At 41.6% G+C, this 12,563-nt stretch overlaps 1 long non-coding RNA gene across 1 annotated transcript; it reads left to right on the plus strand.

Moving 5' to 3' along the window:
* On the plus strand, positions 1–3,118 carry LOC116026031. Its single transcript, XR_004099762.1, has 2 exons — positions 1–1,488; positions 2,929–3,118. It is a non-coding gene; the product is annotated as an uncharacterized LOC116026031 (long non-coding RNA).
* The last annotated feature ends 9,445 nt before the right edge of the window (positions 3,119–12,563 follow it).

A 12,563-nucleotide genomic window follows, 5' to 3' on the forward strand; every position in this document is an offset into this window, starting at 1 on the left:
AGTAGTCTAGAGTCCAAGTTATATGAGCCCAAATGTTTACTTGACCCACTTACCATTTGTAGCTTAATCCACTTTCCCCTTTTGGTAACCCTACCATGTATAGTAGGAATATACTATACACGTTCATGAAATTGCAGCAGCCAAAATAATCCCTGCCTCTCGCCTTTCTTCGCTGGCTCTGTCTCCTCTCTTTGTTAAAACCGACAAGCAGCCACCATGAACCCCAACCAAGCACCACTAACCTTCCATCCCATCCTCCGGTCGGAGTGTTAAGAAGCTCGCCGTGGCGTTCGGTCTTAGGCAGTAGCAATGGTCTCTCCGGCGACGCCATTTAGATTCTGTAAGCTCACCCGACTTCTTCGGTTCAACCTTCGGCAGGCAACGATTGCGGCTCGCTTCCTTCTCTGCTTCTCGGCCGTTCACCAACAACAACAACGGTGGTTTTCCGACGGTAGTATTGGCAAGCGTGGGTTGAGCTCCATCACCGGCCTCCGACTTCACCAACGCAAAGCAATAGCAGTAGCTATAGATCTCTGTGCACCATTTCCCCATTTTTCCTCCCTCGTCGACGGTCACGACAGAACTAGGCGGTGACGGTTCCGGAAGGCAGCGACAACGAGCGGGCGTGGAGTAGACCTCCGTCCTCTCCCCGGCGGACCTTCCAGACTGGTTCGAGAAGCGGCACCGGTGTTTTCCTCCCCGGTCTTCGCCATCTCCTTCGCGACGAAGCAGCGGAATGTCAAGGCGGCAGTACGAACTTGCGGAGGAAGATCGCGGTGGCCTCTCTTCCGTTCGCAGCAGGCATGGCGCCCTCTGTTCTCCGCGGCGGCAGTGGGGCGAGGCGATGGTAACCCACAAACATTACCTTTTCAATGGAAGCTGACGCCTCCCCTGTTTCTTGGCGATGCAAGGCGGCGGGTAGAAGCGACGGTTTTTCCTTCGGCGAGTTGGAGCAACAGTGACAGCGGCGGAGCTCGGCAACGGAGGTCCTTCCTCCGTTCACAGCAAGAGTAGCAGAACGGTGCGGAGCACTGTGGCGGCAGAGTCTTGTCCGTCTTGGGAGGCCGGCAGAGCAGCAAAGATCAATAGCCAGTGGATGCAAAACTGATCACAACGGGGCGCTGCGGTCTAGTGGTGTGGTGCGTGGCTTGTGAGCTGGTTGGCGTGAGTTCAAACCTAGGAGTAAGCAGAATGTTTTAAGGTAGTGTTTTGGTTTATTATTAAGTCTAAAGTTTTTGTATTAGTTATAATAATATAGTTTAAGATTAGATTAAGTATAATTCTTATGGTCATATTATATTAGTCTTGAGCATGGATTATAGGATTATAGGTTATAAGGGACCGATTAGGAATATCAATGTCGTTGTTATTAATAGTCTTAGTAACGGTATTAGATTATATTAATTCTTCAGGTTCGTGATTATGAACCGAGCTTTGAGTTTGACGTTGCTTTGGATTAAAATGCTTTGGGTTAATTACGCTTCAAAGGTAACCATCCATGTCCATCAAATCTATTTTATTCACCTATTCTATATATAATGATCTTGGTGTTGGAAATCCTGAAATTTCTTGTTATTTGGCCTATTTCTTGGATGTATTTTGTTGGTTTTTATCTTGATCATTTGTCTTGTGTTGTATGATCAATGATGTTATGGATTTCCCTATTTTTGGACTCTAAATGGGATGAAATGTGAGTGTATTTGGTCTGATTTTGTATTCTGGAAGTGGGATTTGTTGATCTGGGTTGAACTGTCTCTGGAAGGGATTTGGGTTGGCCTTGCGGAAGACCTGAACGGCACAATGTAACCCGCGAGGGCGATCCGCAAGGTGGCGACGGTTGGCTTGGGCGGAGGAGGGTGGTCCGCCGAGGGAGGCCGTCTCCTTCTCGCGGAGGAGACTGGCGGAAGGCAGTGATCCGTGAGAGTGTTCCGCAAGTTCACTGGGAGTTGATTTCCAGTGAACGGTTTCTCTATTGTTGTTGTCTGTTATTCTCCTTTGTTTCTGATTATTGTTGGATTGTTTTGTTGGGTATTTTACTATGTCTTTGGAGTATTTATTCATGTCATTTATTGGGTATTTTATACCTTAGCTTGGAGTATTGATTCATGTCTTTGGTTTCCATTTTTGGTATTCTTGATCTATTGATCCTTTGATTCATTATCTGGGAGTTGGTTTGTGTTCATATTTGAGATGAACACTTTGTTTTGGTTGCTTTGAGTGATGTTGGAGTATGAGGTTGTGATGGTGGTTTGGTTGAGGTTGTTGGTGGTTGTTGGCTACTATTGGCTGTGCTACTATTGACTGTGCTACTATTGACTTCTGACTTTGGACTTCGGTCCCTGTGATTGGGTTGATTACCCCTGTGATTGGACTTCGGTCCCTGTGATTGGGCTCATCACCCCTGTGTACCGGTTTTTCCGGGATTGACTCTTGACTTCTGACTTCTGACTATGTGGTTTGACTTGGTTTGGTGGTTGGTTTGACTTGGTTTGGGAGGTTGGAGTTGGGGTTCTTTCTTGGTGGGTTGTTGTGAGTCCCTTGTGTTATTCGGTTGATATCTTGTTGTTCTCGTTGAGTTTGGGTTGGTTCCTTTTGGATTTTTGTTCAGTTGGTATCTCGGTTGTTGGTTCGTTATTGCATTATGCTTTCGTTGTTGGATATTGGCTTTGTTTGACTGAGTCTTGGTTTATGATTCGTTCAGCTTATCGTTGTTGAGTATCTGTTTTGAACTATTGAACAGTTTGTTGGTGTTTATATTCTATATGGGTGTGTAAACCTATTTGCAAACTTATATGNTTGTTGGTGTTTATATTCTATATGGGTGTGTAAACCTATTTGCAAACTTATATGTATATCTATACTTCCTTGCGGGTGTGAATGGTGGTTACTTAGCAGTCTTTTGCTAATGGTTCTTTGTGTATTTTCCAGGGTTGCCTTAAAGCCTTTGCGTGAGCGCGATAGAGATATACCCGTATGAGGAGGCTTAGATAGTGGCTATGTTTTTAGACTTATGCTTTGGCCTGTGTGCCGCTTTGAGAATTCTATGTACTTTGGTTTAGTTGTTGGATGTTTTGAGATATATTTAAGGATTATCGTTTATACAGTTCAGCTTTTATGGTTAGCCTGTGCATCTAGGTTGTGTTACCTTACCTAGATGTGGCATGACGCCCTTAAGTTTTAAATTCGCTTCCGCTATGTTTGGTTTGTTGGTTGAGATAGGCAGCTGTTGTGCTAAGTTTTATCTATCTCAGCCTGTGTGAGGTTGGGGTGTCACACCGCCCATCGCACACCGCCGGAACTCACCATGGATGCCGGAGAGTGAAGGGGAAAACGTAGCCTCTGCTGCACTCTTGCATGGACGATCACCAACATTCATTCGAAAGGGAGAGAGAGANAGACGAGAGAGGAGAGGTAGGAGAGGATCCTTGGCTGTTGATCGTGTATACACTAGCTAGGTTACCGAAATTAGAAGCTTCCATTTTGGGCTTGTGGATCTTGGGTCAAATTAGAAGGTTGGGTCAAGACTATAGTTGGTAGTTTTTGGGCTCAAGAATAATCTTAGTTTATAAAACATATATGTATAATTATGGGCTTAGTTTAGTTCTTAAGAAAATATAATCCATGTGGGCTCAATAATATTTTATATGATATGACATATATATATATATCAATAGAGATATTGGGCTAAGAATATCCAATATTGACACACTAATAAATCGTATAGAAATATGTGATCTCGAGCCCATTGAAATAATTATACTTATAATTATTTAAATAGTTACTTAATAAGAAATAACCCCTCATTTTAAATGTTTATATTTAAAATAATAATAGTAGGAAAAATGCGGGGTTTTCCAGAATACAAAGAAATGTTCCAAAATACACAAATCAGATCATACTACACAAGATTTCATCCAACAGAGGCCAAATAACATGGAAATCCAAACCAACAATTGATCATATACATCAATAGACAAAGGGTCAAGACACAAGTCCATGAATCCATCAAGCACAATCAATAATAGGCTAATAATCAAGGAATTTCAGGATTTCCAATCACCAAATAATATCATATAGAGTGAGAGTGTAAAAATAGATTTTGATGGACATAGTGGTTACCTTTGAAGCGTACTTAATCCAAAAGCATAACCCCAAACTCAAAGCTCATCCCATAAGCTAGTTCATAATTGTGAACCTGAAGAATTAATATAATCTAATACCATTAATAATAGTAACATCAAGGTTCCTATTTAACTAATAGTCCAAGCCTAAAGGATAATATAACATGATCACTATTATGAACTAAACCATAATAACCTAGTCATCACTAACTAATAATAATAATAACAAGATCAAAACCTTATGTTATAAACTAATTATTGATAGCTAGGATCATAAAAGCTTAAAAAGATAATTACCTTAATAATTATGCTAAGCCAAGGAGTCGAACCCTAGCCCTCCAACTCACCATCTGAACACCCTACCACCAACCCAGGTTGTCTATTGGTGCAATAGTACGTGACTGCCGAACCAAAACCCCTCGTACGAACTCCCGGTCGTCTTTGACGGAGAAGAGGATGCCGCTGGCCTCCACCGCTACTGTCTAACGGAAGGGGAACCCCCGCCACTTGTCCGCTGCCATCCACCGCCGGAAGTAACGAGGAAGCCCGCCACCGCTCTGTTCTGCCGCTGTCGTTGCTTGCTAGCTCGCGTAACTGCCATCACCGCCACCTGTGCCGCGAGGTCTAAGAGAAGGGAGGGATCAACCTCCGCTGTCGTCGCACGCTCGCCGGAAACGGAGGAGGAGGATCGTAGCGGCTGCGTACACGCTGGAGCAGACCACCGCCCTGCTACCGATAGCTCTCGCCGGACTTCGACGGAACGAGGAAGGTCGACAACTGGTGCTCCATCACCGGTAGACCGTTGCGCCATCTTCGCTGCCACCGTAGCCGTTGCGGGTTCCGTCCGCGGCTGTTGTCGACGAGAGGAAAGGGGCTGCACCGCCATTCACTCGCATAGCCGGAGGTTGGAGAAGTGAACGCCATGGCCGAACCCGCCGCCGCCGAACGCCATCGACGCCCGCAGCTCACACCGGATGGGGAAGGGAAAGCGCTGCTCTGTTCAGCTTCGTTGCACCGCCGAGGGAGAGAAGTCCAACCATGTTGCTGCCTTGATCGATCGTTGCTGTTGACGGCTCCCCGATCCATCGTAACTGCTGCCGTCAAGCCTTACCGCCNGAGAGAGGAGAGGTAGGAGAGGATCCTTGGCTGTTGATCGTGTATACACTAGCTAGGTTACCGAAATTAGAAGCTTCCATTTTGGGCTTGTGGATCTTGGGTCAAATTAGAAGGTTGGGTCAAGACTATAGTTGGTAGTTTTTGGGCTCAAGAATAATCTTAGTTTATAAAACATATATGTATAATTATGGGCTTAGTTTAGTTCTTAAGAAAATATAATCCATGTGGGCTCAATAATATTTTATATGATATGACATATATATATATATCAATAGAGATATTGGGCTAAGAATATCCAATATTGACACACTAATAAATCGTATAGAAATATGTGATCTCGAGCCCATTGAAATAATTATACTTATAATTATTTAAATAGTTACTTAATAAGAAATAACCCCTCATTTTAAATGTTTATATTTAAAATAATAATAGTAGGAAAAATGCGGGGTTTTCCAGAATACAAAGAAATGTTCCAAAATACACAAATCAGATCATACTACACAAGATTTCATCCAACAGAGGCCAAATAACATGGAAATCCAAACCAACAATTGATCATATACATCAATAGACAAAGGGTCAAGACACAAGTCCATGAATCCATCAAGCACAATCAATAATAGGCTAATAATCAAGGAATTTCAGGATTTCCAATCACCAAATAATATCATATAGAGTGAGAGTGTAAAAATAGATTTTGATGGACATAGTGGTTACCTTTGAAGCGTACTTAATCCAAAAGCATAACCCCAAACTCAAAGCTCATCCCATAAGCTAGTTCATAATTGTGAACCTGAAGAATTAATATAATCTAATACCATTAATAATAGTAACATCAAGGTTCCTATTTAACTAATAGTCCAAGCCTAAAGGATAATATAACATGATCACTATTATGAACTAAACCATAATAACCTAGTCATCACTAACTAATAATAATAATAACAAGATCAAAACCTTATGTTATAAACTAATTATTGATAGCTAGGATCATAAAAGCTTAAAAAGATAATTACCTTAATAATTATGCTAAGCCAAGGAGTCGAACCCTAGCCCTCCAACTCACCATCTGAACACCCTACCACCAACCCAGGTTGTCTATTGGTGCAATAGTACGTGACTGCCGAACCAAAACCCCTCGTACGAACTCCCGGTCGTCTTTGACGGAGAAGAGGATGCCGCTGGCCTCCACCGCTACTGTCTAACGGAAGGGGAACCCCCGCCACTTGTCCGCTGCCATCCACCGCCGGAAGTAACGAGGAAGCCCGCCACCGCTCTGTTCTGCCGCTGTCGTTGCTTGCTAGCTCGCGTAACTGCCATCACCGCCACCTGTGCCGCGAGGTCTAAGAGAAGGGAGGGATCAACCTCCGCTGTCGTCGCACGCTCGCCGGAAACGGAGGAGGAGGATCGTAGCGGCTGCGTACACGCTGGAGCAGACCACCGCCCTGCTACCGATAGCTCTCGCCGGACTTCGACGGAACGAGGAAGGTCGACAACTGGTGCTCCATCACCGGTAGACCGTTGCGCCATCTTCGCTGCCACCGTAGCCGTTGCGGGTTCCGTCCGCGGCTGTTGTCGACGAGAGGAAAGGGGCTGCACCGCCATTCACTCGCATAGCCGGAGGTTGGAGAAGTGAACGCCATGGCCGAACCCGCCGCCGCCGAACGCCATCGACGCCCGCAGCTCACACCGGATGGGGAAGGGAAAGCGCTGCTCTGTTCAGCTTCGTTGCACCGCCGAGGGAGAGAAGTCCAACCATGTTGCTGCCTTGATCGATCGTTGCTGTTGACGGCTCCCCGATCCATCGTAACTGCTGCCGTCAAGCCTTACCGCCGGCGATGTTTCCCGCCACCGTCAACGTCTAAGAGAAGCGAGGGAGGATGAAGGCAGTCCTTACTACCGATGCGCCGATCCTGGCGTTTGTTCGAAGAAGGAAGAGGAAGGTGCGGCTCCGCCCATCGCACACCGCCGGAACTCACCATGGATGCCGGAGAGTGAAGGGGAAAACGTAGCCTCTGCTGCACTCTTGCATGGACGATCACCAACATTCATTCGAAAGGGAGAGAGAGACAGAGACGAGAGAGGAGAGGTAGGAGAGGATCCTTGGCTGTTGATCGTGTATACACTAGCTCGGTTACCAAAATTAGAAGCTTCCATTTTGGGCTTGTGGATCTTGGGTCAAATTAGAAGGTTGGGTCAAGACTATAGTTGGTAGTTTTTGGGCTCAAGAATAATCTTAGTTTATAAAACATATATGTATAATTATGGGCTTAGTTTAGTTCTTAATTAAGAAAATATAATCCATGTGGGCTCAATAATATTTTATATGATATGACATATATATATATATATATATATATATATATATATATATATATATATATATATCAATAGAGATATTGGGCTAAGAATATCCAATATTGACACACTAATAAATCGTATAGAAATATGTGATCTCGAGCCCATTGAAATAATTATACTTATAATTATTTAAATAGTTACTTAATAAGAAATAACCCCTCATTTTAAATGTTTATATTTAAAATAATAATAGTAGGAAAAATGCGGGGTGTTACACAGTTGCCTTCTTCAAATTTCCTTACCTTTTCAGATCTAGTCAACGACCTTGACGGATAAGTCTTCATGAAGGATCATTTTGGAATGGAGAATCTGCGTAGTTAGTCAAAGAAAACTAGACAAAAGACAAAATTTACCAAAAAGAAAAGAAGTAAAAATTAATAATGTAGAATCTGAATCCTAAGGATAACGTTGGGAGTGCCTCCCAAGTGCGCCTTTGTTTAACGTCTTTGGCTAGACGTGGAGCGGTCTATCCGGCTAAACACACTGATTTGGGGACTTTACCAAGCGTCCCATGCACTTTTGCTTCAAGAAATGCCCCAAGGTGTAGGACATCCTTGAATTCGAAACTAAATAAAAGAAGGGTATGGTATGTAATAGTAAGGCGTTTAGTCTCAAACACTCCCCTGTATTCCTCTAAGGTAGTGTCCTCTTCCTTTATTTTGTCATTCTCTCTTGATGTTCTTATCAATTTTGACATAAGGTTGAGACCATTCCCCTATGCTAGAAATCATATCACCCCCCTCAATTTCCTCAAACAAGTCAAACATGAAATTCCCTTCCTTATCCACTATCTCTTCATCACACTCTCCCTTCTTATCTCCCCACTCTATTTGGTTAAGGGAATCACCGTAATTCTTACATGAGTGAAACAGACTAATATCCCCCACACTTATCAACTCATTCTTCCCCAAATTATAGGGTTCCTCTTCCAAAAAGTTGAAACTATCATATTCATCTTCAAATAAACTAGAATCCCTATGACTTCCCATCAATATATCGCGATTTACTATAGAATCATCCTCCCAAAAATTAAAACATTCTGAAGAAGCAGTATTGTGTAGGGGTTGATTCGTCAAAAGATATTTATGTTAAAACGGAAGGTCAATGACTTCCCGAGTGTTGGTCTCAAAGGAGGGACGTGGAGGTGTGTCAAACATTCGGGAGTTTACTTAGATAGATTCATGCATACGATTTGAGTGTGGTGAAGGGTGGAATTGCGAGTGAAAGTGAAGTTCATTGGTTGGTTTGAGTGCAAAAGAGTAGTAAAGTAAAAGTGATTTTGGAAAATATGTAAAAGGGGTAGGGATTGGATAGTGTTCATGAATATTGCATAGTGAGAGTCTAAGGTCAAGAATATTACATAGTGAGAGTCTAAGGTCAAGGATTAGGATTGCTAGGATATAGTCTATTCAAGAGTGTGTTGTCTTAGTCCTTTTCCACCTTGTGTACTAAGGCTTCTTTGACTTAGGAGTGCCTACAAGCATCCAAAGTTCTAAGAGACATTTTATCAAACACTTTAGCTACACACCATCCTACTATTCTTAAGAAGTCCATAGGAACTTTGATTGTGTAAAGCTTCAAATCCTAACTCTAATCAAAGACATGAAAGAGTCAAGAGCTCAATCTCTCATCTAGATTGGCCAAATCCAAACAAGATCCAAACAAAACAACAATCAAAAGACAAGAATAGATAATCCATCAACACAAACTCATAGATCCAAGGTATAGAAATAAGATCATCACAAGAGCAATATTCAATCACACAATCCAAATCCCTAGACTAAATTAGCTACTCATGATATGAAATGAAAGTAAGAGCTAATTCAATCCAAGAACAAGACAACTAAAAATATAGAAATGTAATAGAGATCACCTAGAGAGAAGAAGATCTTCAATCTAAGCTTGTTGTCTTCTACAATGGAGATTGATCTAATCTAAAAACTAAGAAAAATGGAGAAAGCTCTCCAAAGAAAAATGAAGACTAAAAATATGAAAAATCCTCCTCTGAAAATTCATCAAAGGGGTATAAATAGTCTCCGAAATGACAACCCTAGAGAAATTTCGCGCATCACGCCTCCACGCCACTCACACGCGTGTGAGCGTGCGTGGGAAGCTTCTGGAAACCACTCACACGCGTGTGAGCGTGCGTGGGAAGCTTCTGGAAAGTTTCCACGCTTGTGTGAGCGTGCGTGGGAAGCTTCTGGAAAGTTTCCACGCTTACTCACACGTGCGTGGGAAGCTTCTGGAAAGTTTCCACGCTTACTCACACGTGTGTGGCCTTCCAGACCAGTCCTCCGGGGCTCCGCTTTTGCCTGGTTTGCTCTTTTAGCTCATCTTTTGGTCCTATATGCTCCCGGGGCTCCTGTTTTGCTTCCTTTAAGCTAAAAATAGCTTTTGTGCACCAGTTAGTAATTTTCAAGCATTTATGCATATAATTTGCCAGATAAGGATGCTATAGATGCGATAAATCACCATAAAATATGCCTGAAATAAGGGTATCTCGGAGTCTTATCACAATCATAGTCGCAAATAATAGAAATATCAATGTGTAGGGAGTTGTCTTTACAAGGAGTATAAATGATGCTGTGAGTTTTAGTGTGAGTAAATGTGGGATGGAAGGTGGTCAAACGAAGAGTTAAGACTCCCCGAGTGTCGTGTCTCTCAAGGATGACAGATTGGAACGAATCATTGTTGACATTTAAGGTGTTAAAAGGTAAGAGTTACAAGTATTACAAAGGGGTGTTTTGATAAGTAAGTTGAGGTTGTAGGAACAAGAGTATACTAAACAATGTAAAAGGAAATGAAGGGAATGTGCACCAAGGTTAGACAAATCGATTGATCGTCCGAAGGGGAATTAAAAACGAGTTTCGCGATTGAATAAGGGAGTCACGGTATTGATACCGAGTGGCGTCACACTCAGACTCTCAATCCTCATTCAGTTGAGGCATTTTATCGAACACCTAGCCTACCACTCCTCCCGGACCTTGTCCTTTCAGACTAAGGGCAGGGATGTAGATGAGTTGGGCTCGTAAGAGGCCGCTATCGCGCACACTCTCACTTCTACTCGGTTCACTAACTATTTCGGCCGAAATAGAAGCAAAGTTTGAACAACATCATCCACACAGACTTCAATCCTACTACCACAATTCTCATAATCATAAGGCAAGTTTTAATCATCAATCAATTGTTTAACAAGGGCACACACACCCCAAACTATTCTATTCAGACATGATGAACATTCAAACAACCCAAAATTACACTAAGCAATAATTCTAAAGAAACACTATAAATGAAAAGAGTATTTTTACCTAAGAAATGATGAGTTCTTACATCTTCAATCCATCTTCATTAATCTAAGGATCTACTCTAACCTGGTGGGAATGAGTGTGTTTTTCCTCCCAAAGGGGAAGGAACGGAAAGAGAAATCAGATCTGAAAATTGGAAAAGTTCCCCCTTCAAAAATGAAAAAGAAGGGTTTAAATAGCTGTCCAAAAAGTCGAAATTTCGTTGTTGCCCTACTGGACGCGTCCACGCCCGTCATCACGCGTGTGGCCCCGCGTGGTTGCATTCTGGAATCATTCCACGCCTACCACCACGCGTGTGATGGTGCATGGCGGCCTCCTGCTGGTTGATTCTTCGTTTGTTGCTTCTTTTTGGTCCAAGACTTTGCTATAACATGCGGAAATGACTCAAACCACATCCTTTGAGTTGGATTTGTCAATTAGGTGTTAATTAGAGGTTTTATCTATGAAAGATGATCACAAATGGTTGTTGAAACTGTAAAATGTTATCCAAATATGACCCGAAACTTGACTGTTTTTTGGCGCTTATCACTGACATACCTATCAATTCTGTACACTCCCTGTCCCATAACAGGAATGGTGCAGTACCAACTCTGTCCGCAACTCTCACTTGAATTTTATATCTCCAAATTCCATCTTTGCATGTCCTTTTACATTTTTCACATTCATAGAAACCCTTAGTATTTAGGGAAAGCTTTTTATTACAGCCATCTGTCTTGCATGAATTGTAACACCAGTCCAAACCACCTTCTATACCAGTAATCTTCGCCACAACCCAATAATCACTGTACTGGACATATTACAATCTAGTTTAAAATAAATAAATGTATATTGTAAAATTAACATTTACTGGCAAACTAATGCTCATATTACAATAGGTATATAAACTTATCATATCATACATCCAAAAAAACAACTTTTAGGTAATAAATACTTGCCCCTTCTCATAGGCATCACTAATAGTACTCATAATCATAGATCCACTGGTGAATGTGACAAATACTCCGCATAGGAGTTTTTTCACCACATATACTAACATCAACAACAAAAAGTTAGGCAGGAAATAACTAAAAAAATTAATTTTTATTTCCAAAAACTTGTAAATTTTAAAATTTTGAAAGAATAATGAAAATAAATTAAAAGTATACAATAAGCTTGAATTTACCTTTCCCTAAACTCAATTATTTCAGGAATCTCTTCATTGATAAATAATTGAGTGACATCATATGAACTTGAAATTTTAGTTTCCACAGCTATTGAAAATAATGTAAGAATCAAATTTATGATTGAAATAGGCCGATCATCTTATATTAAAACAAAGAATAAAACTCTATATATGATATAAAAAGGCAAGACACACTTACTATTGAAACAGTTTTTTACGCTATAGAATTGCATCAAAATAATGACATGATCAGTGTTTTTTTTGTACCAAGAGTCGACCTTATCCACATGTTGATCCCATACTGTGCATTTCATTTCCTCACCACTACACACAAAAAAAAAAAAAAAAAAAAAAAAACAAGACACACTTACGATTTTTTACCCTATAGAATGCATCAAAATAATGACATGATCAGTGTTTTTTTTTGTACCAAGAGTCGACCTTATCCCACATTTGATCCCATACTGTGCATTTCATTTCCTCACCCACTACACC

Source organism: Ipomoea triloba, chromosome 7, assembly GCF_003576645.1.
Source record: "Ipomoea triloba cultivar NCNSP0323 chromosome 7, ASM357664v1".
Lineage (NCBI taxonomy): Eukaryota > Viridiplantae > Streptophyta > Magnoliopsida > Solanales > Convolvulaceae > Ipomoea > Ipomoea triloba.